A 15,773-nucleotide genomic window follows, 5' to 3' on the forward strand; every position below is an offset into this window, starting at 1 on the left:
TCAATAATTTGATCCTTGGATGAAGTGGTGCCGAGCCCCAAAGCACACTGTGTGCACTGGAATCACTCTCGAGGCGGAACGTGCGGGAGAGGACTTGTGGAAGTTCCAACAGTGTACCTACATTCAGCGGATACTGAGGGGGAAGGTATAAAGAACACATTGTGATTTTTAAATGATGTTGGAAATTCCGATGCAGCTGCTGGTATGGTCGTGTCAAGAGGGACAGGAGAGAAGTGGCATAGGTCATCGACAAAAAAAGCCACTCCACCCTTAGCCCTGTCTCCAGTAATATCGTCCTTTCTGTAGAGGTGGCAACCCTTAACGCATGTCTGTCGCTGACTTTCTTGTAAGCAGATTCAGAACAGTCTCTCCTGGGCCAGCTGTAATTGTTCCAAATGCGATGATTATCTATTTAATTTCCTCTGCAACACAGAAGTCCCTGTGGAAGCCATTGATTAGTCATTGTTGTACTTATCCTCCTCCCTCGGAGTGGTAATTTACCCCAGAGGTAAGGGGGAACGCTTGACAGCGCCGGCTCTTTATTTCCTCCAAGTGGATGTCAATATCCTCGATAGTAATACTCGTACAACTATCAGAAATGGAGAGTGCTCGCCGATCCGAAGATCTATCTGCCGCTTTCTTCAATTGCGAACGACTATTTGTGTGACGTTTTTCCTTACTTAACGGGAGGAGATGCTTACGTGGGTAGATAGAACGGTTAGCGGCCTTCTGATGGTATGCAGTGGTATGTGTTTGGTGTTTCAAGTCCGTTTTTGACGGCTTCCGAAAGATTTCTGGTTCAAGTGTAGCTTTTCAGGTACACTGACAACCGCATGTACTCTTACTTAAATCTGTCGGTTTGTGTGGAGGCAGCACACTAGACGACTGGCTTCTTAAGGGCCAACGCGAAAGAAGTATCAAATGCTGGAGCTCTGAAAGCTTTGTTAGCTCGACATAGGTACGTATCTAATAACTTTCAACTCCTGAATTTTCGTTTCTTCGTTATAAACCCCGCACTTCCTCCTCTATACTGGGTGATCTGCAGAGCAGTTTATACAATTCGGAGAAAGTGTACAAGAGTCACGAGTCACCTGATTCTTGAGCTAATTCTCCACAATTTCCACATGTAGCCCTCCCATTACATACCACAGTGGTATGATCAAATCTCTGACATTTGAAGCATCGATTTGGGTTGGAAACAAACGGTCTAACCGTGCATGAATATGTTCAGGTAATTCCGGAGTGTTTAACACTAGAATAAATGTTGCATTATTTGCAATGTGCCATAGTCTCTCCTCATATAATTCTGCACTTCTGTAACACCCACATTTTTTTCACTCTTCAAATAACTCCTCAGGCTCCATCTCCATAGGACTAGGTAACCACAACTTTATAGAAGTCAAGGGTGTTATGCTACTCAGCCACAACAAGATAGTCAACTAAGATACTTGGCTTTACGTCGCAGTTTCAACTTTAACTGTACCATTAACCAACTGTCTAACACTTTATAAGGACCAGCAATACCCTCCAATGGCTTTTGGATACAGAAAGGCGAAACCTTCTCAAAGTTTCCCTCTGTCCTCTTGATTACAATGAAAGTGTCAGTGGCAGACTAGTGCCGGTTTCTATAATTCTGAGACTACTTCTCGGGCCGACTGACCAATTGAGCTCTTTTTGTTGAGTGGACAATACTCCTGTCCCATCAGGAGTAGACGTGATTTGAGGTCACTTCACAGGAATTCACGAGCCGCTGGGGAAACAAATGTCGCCCCAGATAGAGCCCCAGTCGCCTGACCAAACAACTGGAGTGGGGGATTGAGGGGGGGGGGGGGGCGGCAGGTACATCAGAGGTGCCAACTACAGATTGTTTTTTACCTCAACACCCATTAACATCATCAGCACGTAGCACATCTTCTTCTTCTTCTTCTTCTTCTAGAGGCGTCTGCCTTCCTCGTGGTCCAAGCGGTAAAGCCAAGGCCCCCGTTCTCCGCAACACAACGTCCAATCACCGCGAGTAACGATGGTCCCTGAAGTATGCCCAGAGTTTTTGGTAGAAGAGGTCTGGAGGCGCTGACCAGCACCCAGCTCAGGAAATCTAATATCATAACGTTACTGAACCACTGCTGAGGGAGCTCCCTGGGAAAAACCAAGGCCTTCCGTCCCTAATTTGTGGGACGTTCTTTGTCAGGCCACACACGTGAACAATGTTCAGGGTGGGTGGTCCTGCCAGTGGCTATGCTACCGCCGGCATAGCCCTCAGTGTGACTGAAGCAGGCAATCCCTCCAGCCTGGCACTAAAGTTAGAGCATACAGAAGCAACAAGAATATGTCTAGCAAGACTATAATGCGTGGAAAGCCTATAGGTCTTTATCCAGAAGTGGATATCAACGACAGTGTTAGATGATTTGGCTTGCCAATGAGCGGTCTGCATACTTGTCAACTCACATCTATGGACCACAGTACTGTCTTCTCAGAAGATGATGATTTTGTTGATGCCGACCAAGGAGGAACTTATCTGAGGTTTACGCACAACTTTTGGTCGTAATTCAACCTTTAGATAGAAAAAGACCAATCGATTAAGCCAACTGCAGCCCATCTAGTTACAGGGCAATAGTCATGTTAAAATGTACGATACTGTTGGGCCTATGGGCAAGTTTATGGTGTGAGCGAATATTAACAGAATATGAGACTAGAGGTAATACCACATTATTGTTTTAAGCTCATCTTTGGCCAGTGAAGCACAATTTCAACAAAAATTGCCCTATGATAATACGTCCTTGGTGCGCGTCAGAGAATCGAAAATTGATACCTGGCCAGTTCGAGACACTCATCAAATGCCATATATCCTCTTGAGGGCATCTCCGATCGCTGAGGATTGATTCTCACACACTATTAATCTTGACTGGTGTTCTTCCAAAAGTCAATGTATTTAATGCGCTAGCAGTTTATGACGCATTTTCTGCAACCAACTATGCTTGCACAATTTGTGTCACTGGAGGTCTGAGAGCGTCCCTTCTCTGCTATGTCTCACCAGGTGTATGGACAAAAAATTATACATCTTCTAAGCGTAATGCGGACTAAGTTTTCCTACTGGAAAAAATACAATGCATTAAAGTTCCAGAGTCGAATGATGAGTGCTACAACACAAAAGACGCCATCTTGTGGAAAACACATAAATCTGTTGATTTGATAACCTCCTAACTCTGTGTTCAGATCTTATATATGAAGCCAAGGTTTCGAGTTCATTGTGATTAGCTGAGATAGGGACTGATATTTACAAACCGAAGTTATATGTCGATTCTGTAAGAACAGAGTTCCGCACGCTACACGTATTTGCGAATATCCTGATGTCAGTCTATTTGTGATCTTCCACTGTCTTCCTATAGATAATCTCATCCTACCCTGATGGGTCAGAATTATTTTCCATTGGTTCAACTGTTTTATAATCCTCTCTAAAGTTTTTCATCCTGTTGTTTCGATAAGTAAGCGTAGGTATTACTCCACTACACACTACTTCAATCACGGATATAAGTAAATACTAGTGTAATTTGTAGCCTTAACCATGTCACTTACACAATCCATAACACAATGAGCAAATGTATAAATACCGTTTTTAGCAAAGCAATCCACAGAATGCATCACCTACCAGCACTTGACTTCAAAATCACAGTAACTGAATAGTTCCAAGCTTTTTTTATCAAATGTACAAATCACATATTATTCTAGTAATACTGCAGATTGGCACCAGTTAATGGTGGAACAAAGAACATTTGTCTGTATGGTTTTATGATCATCATGTGTATTGTTAGTTGAACGAAACATAAAACAGCAAAAAACTAGTCTTACTTAATCACTTCTTCGTTCACTATCTTCGCTTGATGAAAAGATATCAATAGCAGTTTTACATTTTTTAATGTAATTTGATAAGAGCAGGAGCACCTTTCATTGGAACAGCCATGGATCTTAGCGCCACGCCTGTTTTGCCTGTAAATTATCTTTCGAAATCGATATAGTAATTATGGACACCTACCAGCATGTCACAACTGTATCACTTTAAATAAGTACAACATCCACAACTTTTAGCTATAGTTTTAAATATTTCAAAATTAGTTTCACTCCAAACATATCGTTCCACCAGTTACAATGTAATAACAAAGCCCATTTGTATTCATTAAAATGCTGATATAGTTACAATAACGTACTGTAAATGTACTGACGACAGCTTCACTTAGATAACATTTGTTACAATTCTTTCGATATCGTTTTTGAGATAGGAGAGCTTTTAACGTCAGTCACTACTGATACATTTACGTTCAGATAAAAGTTTTCGATTGTTGCGCAACTGGCGAGCCTTTCACTTTGTATGGAGTGGAGTACACGCCCAAGTTGAAGTTCTCCTTCATTAGTGATTTTTATTTTAATAATTAGAGCTCTTATGAACTGTATCTTTGTATAGTCGAAAGATTTCTTCCAACTTACCTCTAAACTTCCATCAAACGACAATAAACAGCTTGAGTTCACATCGCGTAACTAACAATACTGAAGCACTTAGCATCAAATTAGTCTCCGCATTCCCGGCGGTTATTACTTCTAAACTTTAGTACGCAGTTAAGTGGAAATGTCTTACCAAGTTGTTTTCCATGGATGTTATACTAACGTTTTTATCAAAATACTCCAAAAAATCTCTCATAAAACAACTGAATTATGCAATTTTTCTTGTAACAAAATGTGCGCAACTATATTTAAAAGAAAATCTGGATGTCCAATCTGTTTTCAGTTACCTTAGTTCCCTCTCAGTAATGACATTTAGCAGCTCCTAGGGGTGACCAGAGCTAATAAGGATCAACGGCTGCATTGTTCTATACAGAGGTGGTGTGCCCACGCACATTTCCATCATACATTCACCTTATAGCAGCACACACTAAACGATAGATGCATTCAATATACAATGTCTTGGCCAATACACTGTCTTGGCCACACATGGTAACTGCTGCCTCCAGAAGACGAACAGTATTAGAAATCAGAAAATGAGCGCACAACAATATTGTTTAAATGTTTCACCAGTTTAGCACCTGCTCGTCAGTTAGCCATTATCTACAATGAAGAGCAAAAACATTTTGTTTCCCTGCTTAATAGTATGTGGGTCACCTTTTGAGTCGTCCGCGGTGGTCGAGCGTTTCTAGGCGCTTCAGTCCGGAACCGCGCGACTGCTACGGTCGCAGGTTCGAATCATGCCCCAGGAATGGATACGTGTGATGTCCTTAGGTTAGTTAGGTTTAAGTAGTTTTAAGTTCTAGGGGACTGATGACCTCAGATGTTAAGTCCCATAGTGCTCAGAGCCATTTGAACCACGTTCTGAACACAATACAGCAGAGATTCTGCGTACATGACACCGATTCGACATTCCTCTATACGTTCCTAGAGATATGTGGCACCAGATTTCTACGTACATGGCACGGAATTCCCGCATTTTATTGCCCGCTGGTTTGTGAGTGCAGACCTGGCAGCCAACAGTGTCCCAGATATGTTCCACCGGAATCAGATCAGGCGAATTTAGCGACTAAGGAATCATCGTGAGTTCACTATCATACTCTTCCAAGCACTGTAGCACGGTTCTGGCCTTGGGACACGGATAGTTATCCTGATGAAAGATGCCATTGCCGTCGGGGAAGACATCAATCATGATGGGAGGCAGGTGGTCCACAACAATATTCACGCTGTCCTTAGCTGTCATAGTGCCATCGACTATTGACTCAGGTTCCACTTTATCGTCGGGCAGACCGTTCGCCGGGTGCGGGTCTTTCAATTTGACGTCACTTCGGCGACCTGCAGTCAATGAGGATGAAAGGATGATGATGAGGACAGCACAACACTCAGTTCCTGGGCGGAGAAAATTCCCCGACCCAGCCGGGATTCGAACCCGGGGGCGGACAGGTTCTACAGAAGCCCAGGCTATTGTTTCCCACACCGTAACACTGCCCCGCATCCATGACGCGATGAAGGTTTTGGGCATCTGTTCGCCTGAATGACGGCATACCCAGACACTATTATCGTTATCGGCCTAGTGTAACAAGAAACGCGACTCATCCTACCAAGCGACTTTTCCGCTGATCCAAGGCCCGATCTCGAGGCTCTCGCCCCCACTGCAAATATGACTAACGATGTCTTTGGGTCAACACGACGCCACCGACAGCTCTTCGAATGAATCTTAAGGAAATGTAATTCATCAATTAGTGAAGTGGCATATAAGGCGATTGTTCGATCGATTCTTGAGTACTGTTTACCTGTCTGGGATCCTTGACAAGGAGGGCTGATAGAAGTGATAGAGAAGCTCCAACAAAGAGCGTAGAGAAGCTCCAACAAAGAGCGTCGCGTTTTGTCATGGGTTCATATAGTTGGGGCGAGAGTGTTACGGAGATGCTCAACAAACTCCATTGGCAGACGCTACAGGAGATGCGTTGTGAATCACGGAGAGGTATACTATTGAAGTTTTGGAGACAGCAATTTCCGAGAAGAGTCGGACAACATATTACTTCCTCCCAAATGCGTCTCGCGAAAAGACCATGACGACAAAATTTGCGAAATTAGAGGTTGTAAGATGGCTATTTTGTTGATGGTATTATTGGATGTGTTAATATTTCTAAAGGAAAATGATATAGTTGACGAATTGTTGTCAGAGAAATAGTTGTTAGGCAACGGGATCTGTGTCTGTGATGGCAGCACTGTGGAGTCATAGAATCTTCGGCAGTCAGCAGTGGATAGCTGTGGTGTGCAGGAAGCGAGTTTTTCTTTGAGTGTACAGTGTAATGCATGGACTCAGTTTTGGAACTTTGTGACTTGCAGATTTATTATGAGGTGGCATGACGACTCAGAAAAAGGGTAGGATAGAATGCAGTGTAACTTAACTACAAAAAATGAAGCCTATGTTCGTTTGTGAAAATGGAATCGATAAGCAACCTGAGCTATCAGTAATAGGAATCTAACCTGCGTAACACTGTGTGCGTGTTGTATGAGTGTCAGTTTCACTGTCATTTAGCCCTCAACAAATCATTACATGAAAAACTTAAAATTAACATTCAGATAAGCTATCTGACTGCGTATTTGAATAAGAATTTACGAGTGGTACAGAACTTGACGTGTGCAACGGAATTTACTGGATTAGAGTACATGACATGTTGTGGTGAGTCAGTGTGTCTGTTTTGGCCCTAAGTTTTGCACTCATCTCTTTAGAGGACTGCCTTTTCCAAGTGGTTTACAGTAATTCGCAGCAGCATGCAGCAGCAGCGGCTAAGCTTATTGTTACTAAGAATGAATTTGATAAAAAGGAGTTTGCTTGGGTCTTATCAACCACTAAATAACTTGTAAGAAGGGATTTCATAAATTAAGTCTATTTAAAAACTTCAGAAATCACCATGACCAATAATAGTTTGACAAGTATTAATAATAGCGAAATACCTGACAATGATCTCATAAATATCAATAATGGCTGAGTGCCACGTTAACAAATTATTTCAATTTCAAAGTTACATTAACATTTAATAACCACAGCATATGTATGAATTGGATGCGAAGAATAATTATTATTATTTGGAGGATAAGGAGGTTTCTTTAACTGACAAGCAAAACATGGTATTATTGCAAATTCGGACTATCAATCACGAGCCTAACCCTGCAATTGCTTTTGTGCTATGCCTGCGAATTTTACCTTGAATTCCATCTTCAAGCGTAGCTAAGCCATCTAAATCTCTCCTGGCCATATACATGAAATCAGGCCTTGACTTTGGTAAGATCTGCCATCACCGATGAACTCGTACAGCCAGCGTAACACGTCTTGTGTCTCCGAGTACTCACCCAACTATACTGAAATTTTAATCCGCAGACAGACCTCGTCTTAAAACAGTGCTTAGAATCGCGCTCCCATGTTTCGCCCTCAGACTGTTACTATCGATATCTGAGTGCTTATTTATTTCCAATCTTACACAATGCAAAAAATAGCCTTAAGTTGGCTTTATTGTTTTCGATACTCAGTGTAATATTTAATCAAAGTAATGGAATAGTTCTGACACACTCCTTACAGAGGACATTGAAAAGGTTTTGAAATGAAGAACGAGGTATTATTTGATGATGTAAAAAGTTTATCTTTATTTTTGTAGACCTGTATTGTTGATTCACTTCGCCCTAGTCGCAGTCGAGTTTTTGATAATTATTCTGTTGCTTGATCTTCTGAGTTAATTTACTGTACAATGGAAGTTATTAGATTAAATGTATTTTCATATTAGAGTCTATAATTGTTTTCTTTGGTAAGTTCCTTCCTAACTGAAATTTCAGAACTTCAAGATTGTCGTGTGTTTCATTGAAATTCTGTGTCAAGATTATGAACCCAATTTCCCCGGACAAACTGTAGTCTGTTTTTAACAGTATTTTTTTTAGCTGTTGCGGAGTATTGTTGAGTTGCTATTTCTGCGTGTACTTCATTTTGCAGGTGAGATTCACAAAACGCGATTGTTTCGTTTCCTTTGTGCAATGTACGTTCTGTCAGTTAGTTTATTTTACCAAGGCCATATGCCAGTTCAAAAATTTTCGTGTGTTTCAGGTTATATTCTTGTATAGGTCGACATTACTTTTTTGTGTACAGTTACTTTTTTTTTTTTCAAACAGTTCGCACTGACCAAGTATCCTGAGCGTGAAGCTATTGAGTTGCTTATTTCTTTGCTTATGAATGAGATCGGTTTACACACGCACAGGATTATTTTCAATTTCATATAAGTGGTGTGGTTTTGAGCTCAGTAGCACACTTAGGTTTTCACGTTCCCAGGTTTGTACTTCAGATAATGCAAGCTTAAGTAAAGGCTACTCACTTACAAGGTAACACACAGGCTTACCAACGATCATTCTTCCCACGCGTCATTCGAGAGTGGAACAAGGTAGGAGGCCCATCAGTTAGTGGTGCCAGAAGTACCCTTCGCCATGCACCGTTCGGTGGCTTGCTAAAAATAATGCAGACGTTTTGCCGTTTCCAAGATACTCGTTCGTGGGATCCAGGCCACAACAATCTGCCCTTTGTTGAAGCAGCATATGTCAAGGGATTTCCTCATTTGTGGCCCATATCGTCAGTAGAATGATTTCCAATTCGTCTCTGCAGCACTTAAATACTTTTCTTAGGGTGTTACGTACCCGCAGTACTACCAGATGGCACTAAGTCTCATTGTGGGCATATTGTTTCATCTCATAAGTTTTATCTTCCCGTACAGCCGCAGTCACTCTCAACGTCATCTGCTTGCCCGACAGCTTTAAAAACCAATTATCCCTACACTTTGCACAGTTACTTATCCCCTACATCGCGATTATCAACGGCACACAAGCTCGTTTGGAAGAGGACAGGTAAGGAAATAGGAGAACTAAATCTGCTAGGTCGAAATTCATTTCTTGCAAATACAAGTGAAGTGCCTTAAAATATACATCCCTCTGGCGGTTACACTAATAAAGTGTTGTTAAGTGCATCCATGGTTTCAGAAGACGACTGCGTGAAACCACAAGACATAAATGACTCACCACATAAATGATACGTAATATGCACCCTGTGCACTTTTAGAGTGCATCACTAGGTGACAGGGGTGTTAGAACATTCGATGCCTATTGTTACATCAAATTAGTTTGTGCCTCCACATTTCAAAAGCAGGCTGCTGTCGCTGCGCCTTCCCACGCAGCAGCAGCTATTTCAATGAGTTGCACACAGATTTTTTTCCCGCCCTTATTGACATTGCCGTGTCACAAACAGGGCCCTTTTGAGGAACTGTTTTGCGAGCTAAAAATTTGGGGAGTTACTCTACCCACTGACATGTACCGGGTGGTTATAATTAAAGTGCAGCTTCTCACAGAACTCCAGTGCGGGCTGTAATTATCGTACGGCAGCGGAATTTGGTGGACATGCTAATGCGTTAATGTGGAACCGATTTACACTGGAAAATTGTTAGTTTTGGTCACCAGGTACAAATATGGTGCTGAACGGCGTCTCGCCGACGTCTCCAGTGCACATACTGAACAAACTGTGTAAGAGGTAGTTAATAATAAAATCAACATTATGGCTTTTTCACTTGTTTGAGTTTTTCTGTCCATGCCCCGTTCTTAATCCATTACATATTGTCACATTTCTCTACATCGTATTGCATTTACAGTGCCAGATTTGCACCTGGTGGCCAAAATTGCAACTAATTTTTTTTGTAGCGTAAATCGGTTCTGTATTGACGCTTTAGAATATCTACCACATTTCGCTGCCATACGACTATTTCAGCCCACACTCTTCTGTGAGTAGCGGCACTTTAATTATAACCACAGTGTATTTCAAATGGTTCAAATGGCTCTGAGCACTATGGGACGTAACTGCTGAGGTCATCAGTCCCCTAGAACTTAGAACTACTTAAACCTAACTAAGGACATCACATACATCCATGCCCGAGGCAGGATTCGAACCTGCGACCGTAGCGGTCTCGCGGTTCCAGACTGTAGCGCCTATAACCGCTCGGCCACTCGGGCCGGCCACAGGGTATTTACACTACTGGCCATTAAAATTGCTACACCAAGAAGAAATGCAGTTGATAAACGGGTACTCATTGGACAAATATATTATACTAGAACTGACATGTGATTACATTTTCACGCAATTTGGGTGCACAGAGCCTGAGAAACCAGTACCCAGAACAACCACCTCTGGCCGTAATAACGGCCTTGATACGCCTGGGCATTGAGTCAAACAGAGCTTGGATGGCGTGTACAGGTAAAGCTGCCCATGCAGCTTCAACAGGATACCACAGTTCATCAAGAGTAGTGACTGGCGTATTGTGACGAGCCAGTTTCTCGGCCATTGATAAGACGTTTTCAATTGGTGATAGATCTGGAGAATGTGCTGGCCAGGGCAGCAGTCGAACATTTTCTGTATCCAGAAAGGCCCGTACCGGACCTGCAACATGCGGTCGTGCATTATCCTGCTGAAATGTAGTGTTTCGCAGTGATCGAATGAAGGGTAGAGCCACTGGTCGTAACACATCTGAAATGTAACGTCCACTGTTCAAAGTGCCGTCAATGCGAACAAGAGGTGACCGAGACGTGTAACCAATGGCAACCCATACCATCATCACGCTTCCAATGTGCGTTCACCGCGATGTCGCCAAACACGGATGCGACCATCATGATGCTGCCATGGTCTCCGAGCTGATAGTCCGTGCTGCTGCAAACGTCGCCGAACTGTTCGTGCAGATGGTTGTTGTCTTGCAAACGTCCCCATCTGTTGACTCAGGGATCGAAACGTGGCTGCACGTTCCGTTATAGCCATACGGATAAGATGCCTGTCATCTCGACTGCTAGTGATACGAGGCCGTAGGGATCCAGCACGGCGTTTCGTTTTACCCACCGATTCCATATTCTGCTAACAGTCATTGGATATTGACCAACGCGAGCAGCAATGTCGCGATACGACGAACCGCAATCGCGATAGGCTACAATCCGACCTTTATCAAAGTCGGAAACGTGATGGTACGCATTTCTCCTCCTTACACAAGGCATCACAACAACGTTTCACTAGGCAACGCCGGTGAACTGCCGTTTGTGTATGAGAAATCGGTTGGAAACTTTCCTCATGTCAGCACGTTGTAGGTGTCTCCACCGGCGCCAACCTTGTGTGAATGCTCTGAAAAGCTAATCATTTGCATATCATAGCATCTTCTTCCTGTCGGTTAAATTTCGCCTATGTAGCATGTCGTCTTCGTGGTGTAGCAGTTTGAATGGCCAGTAGTGTATTTAGGTATGTTTTGTGGTTTTCACGCAGTCATCTTCTACAACACTAAGGGTACTTGTGAACAACCCTGTGTTACCAAAAATTAGATGAAGGAAAGGGATATGTAGTTTTTCTTAAGATGCGAGTGTAAGACAAACGCTCATTTCATACTAATGAATGCTTTGTTTAGCTATAGAGCGCAAAACGGCTCAAGTTATAGGAGTCCAAAATACATCTTAAAAAGGCAGGTTTCTAAGTAAAACAGTCTGTATTTGCTGAAGCTATGTAACACAGCCCAAATCACATTACCAAGCGCGGAAAACGGTAAGGACTAATGAAGGTGGACTTGGAAACTAGTTAAAAGGCAACGAACAAAATGGAGAAGTGAAATAAGGAGTTAGAGCGAGCCATCTCTTTAACGGACTGCTCAGTGAAAGTTTATAAGACATCCGGCTTCCACAACCAAAAATTAAATCGTCTTTACCATTCTGCTACTGTGAGCAAGGAGTAAACTGCGCTCTAGAGACTGTCTCTGCTAGAACCTTGTAAATGACACACACACATTAAAAGTTTTTTTTAGTGTTCAGTTTTCTGACTGGTTTGCTGCGGCCCACCACAAATTCCTCTCAAGTACCAACTTCTTCATCTCAGAGTAGCAGTTGCAGCCTACATCCTCAGTTATTTACTGGTTGTGGTCCAAGCTCTGTCTTATACAGTTTTCACTCTCTGCAGCTTCCTCTAGTAGAATGGAAGTTATTCCTTGTCGATGTTTTCCCTATGTTCCGTACTTCGTCGATACAGCAAACGTCTTTTTCATTCCTTATCAGTTTACCTAGTTTTCAATATTCTTCTATGGCATCACAACTCAAACGCTTTGATTCCCTTCTTTCCAGTTTTCCTCGCAATGCTGTTCGCCAAACAGTAATTTCTTCCTCAAATAAAGGCTTATGTTTGATACTGATAGACTTCTTTCGGTCAGGAATACCTTATTTGCTGTGATAGTCTACTTTGCATGTCGTCTTTTTTTCGTCTGTCATGTACAATTTTGCTTCCAAGGTAGCACAGTTCCTTCAATTCGTGCTCAACAAATTTGATGTTAACTTTACTGTTAACCTTCTTCTTGCTACTCTTTCTTCTGTTAACTCTGAATCATATTTCGATAGATTAAGGTTTTATTTAAATACTCTGAAAAGGATTTTGCTGAAATTTTTTTTTCGAGCATTTAAAGAGCATTTTCCTACCACATGTGTTTATGTGCCACGCCTACTTTTCTGTCACCCACTGGCAACACACCCACTGGCAACTCTAAGCCATATGGAGATGCCATTATCAGCAAAATAGGAAGTGTAGGCCATGTTCAAAAACGTTTGGGAACAAGGCTGAGAAAACTAACTGTTGATATGAGAGGAAAAAAAGTAGATGGAAAATTGTTGACCGGACAGGGTCGGTTAACTAAAACTGAAATAGAAAATTTGCAGGTATACTATGGGCAGGCCATTAGGAGAAATAAAGAAAATCTGGAGGCAATGAAGAGAGATGTTTGGGCCATATTCTTCCATAAGTCCTCTACTGATGATAAGCCATGTCATGGATTGTGTCCATCAGGAGAAAATTGATGATGCAAATACAATAGGGCTCAGGCAACTGGAGAAACTTATTCTCACCAGCATTCTCTTCCTGCTGCTGTTATTACAGCAATTAAACCTGTTTTCAGAGACTTGGCTCATCGTGACCTTCTAAGGAAATGTCTGCATGGGCAGACACAGAACCCGAATGAATGTTTCAACAGCCCGCATCTCGTGGTCGTGCGGTAGCGTTCTCGCTTCCCACGCCCGGGTTCCCGGGTTCGATTCCCGGCGGGGTCAGGGATTTTCTCTGCCTCGTGATGGCTGGGTGTTGTGTGCTGTCCTTAGGTTAGTTAGGTTTAAGTAGTTCTAAGTTCTAGGGGACTTATGACCACAGCAGTTGAGTCCCATAGTGCTCAGAGCCATTTGAACCATTTGAATGTTTCAACAGCATAATTTGGAACCGCCTTCCTAAACCTGTATTTGTAGGCTTACATACAATGAAACTAGGAGTTCATGATGCTGTTATTACATTCAGTTGTGGTAATATTGGAAAGTGTTGGGTACTGAAAAAGCTGGAAATAATCCTGGTGAAAATATGATCACTGGGCTGCAACATTGCGATAAAATGAGGATAGCCGATGCAGACAGGTCTGCATCTAATATGGCCAAGAAGGCAAGACAAACATCCAGGAAGATGGAAGACCAGCTAGAGGCCAAAGAAGAGCCATCATATGCAGCAGGACAGTTTTAATTAACTGTAAGTAACAAATTTCAAAAGTTTTCTCTTTAAAGTCAATTTCCCGCAAACTAAAATTTTCAGTACATATGCCCCATTATATCAGAAACTATTGTAGATAAATGAATGAAATCTTCAGAGATTATGCATAACATAAAAAGCCACCTCTGATACTACATTCATTAATATTCCCCCTTTAGGAAGTTCACAAAAAATATTTTCTGCAGAAAAAACTTAATATTTTTTGTTAATAAATTTAAAAAAGTATTTCTTAAAAACTATAAAATGGATAAAGCAGATTTTAGTACAATGGTTCAAATGGCTCTGAGCACTATGGGACTTAGCTTCTAAGGTCATAAGTCCCCTAGAACTTAGAACTACTTAAACCTAACTACCCTAAGGACATCACTCACATCCATGCCCGAGGCAGGATTCGAACCTGCGGCCGTAGCGGTCGCGCGGCTGTGTAGCGCCTAGAACCGCTCGGTTGATGATGATGATGATGATGATGATGATGATGATGATGATGATGATGATTAGTGTTTTAGGGCGCACAACAGTGAGGTTATCAGCGCCCGTTCCCAAAAGAAATGTTGACGAGTGCAGCCAAGATCTGTTAAACAAGGGTCAATTCAGAGCCGATCTTTGCGAGAATTGTAAATGCTCAAATTTCAAGAGTGGACACGGCTACAAGTGCTCGACCACATAGTACAGTTGTTTCTTTTAGCATCATGTAACATACAGTAAAAATATTAAGGTCCTGCACCAAATAGTTTTTCAGAAATGGGTCAAATACTTGCCTAAATTAACATGGGTTAGATAGGCAGGGTGTGGTCCCCTTAAACAATGGCTGAGATCCTACTAGTGACCCAATATGTTTTGATTACTAGTGAAGGACGCTTCCACTAGCCCATGGGTGTTTAAAAGGAAAGAGGTTAAAAATGTCTCTGTGTTAGAAAGTGGAGGGGTTGTAGCTTAATACGTCTTGGTGAAAATCGCTGAAAAGACAGAGCCAATACTGTCAGCTCCTAGCGGGTATAAAGACGGTCGAAGTTGTCCAAGCTATAGAAAGGACTTTAATACTAAACTAAACTCCGTCCGAACAGGCCTTGGAAGGTCCAGCGGTACCGAGCGGCCGTCGTCTCATCCTAAGACCTCAGGCGTAACTAGGTGCGGATATGGAGGGGCATGTGGTCAGCACACCTCTCTCCCGGCCGTATGTCAGTTTACGAGACTGGAGCCGCTACATCTCAATCAAGTACCTCCTCATTTTGCTCACATGGGCTGAGTGCACCCGACTTGCCAACAGCGCTCGGCAGACCGTATGGTCACCCACCCAAGTGCTAGCCCAGCCCGACAGCGCTTAACTTCGGTGATCTGACGGATTTGACGGGAACCGGTGTTACCACTGCGGGAAGGCCGTCGGCGGGCTGTAATACCCCTGAGTCTGTTTCCAGGGAGCAACGGCCAGTGTTTGTGCCAGAGTGATAGTGTTCCTAGAGATAGCAATGATGAAATCGTCTGAGGGGATAGAATAGTTTCAAGGCCTGGATGATACAGTTGCAGCCTTAGCAGCATAATCAGCAACCTCATTCTCGTGTACGCTGACGTGCCCAGGGACCCGTATGAATAGCACATTGGTGCCAGCGTCGGCGATGGAGTGAAGGCATTACTAGATACGCTGTACTAAAAGAGTGGT

General features: G+C 42.6%; 1 pseudogene; it reads right to left on the reverse strand.

The window, feature by feature from the left end:
- Positions 1 to 15,374: 15,374 nt before the first annotated feature.
- Positions 15,375 to 15,501, reverse strand: LOC124546396 (annotated as a pseudogene).
- Positions 15,502 to 15,773: the final 272 nt, after the last annotated feature.

The sequence above is a fragment of the Schistocerca americana genome, chromosome 8 (assembly GCF_021461395.2).
Source record: "Schistocerca americana isolate TAMUIC-IGC-003095 chromosome 8, iqSchAmer2.1, whole genome shotgun sequence".
Lineage (NCBI taxonomy): Eukaryota > Metazoa > Arthropoda > Insecta > Orthoptera > Acrididae > Schistocerca > Schistocerca americana.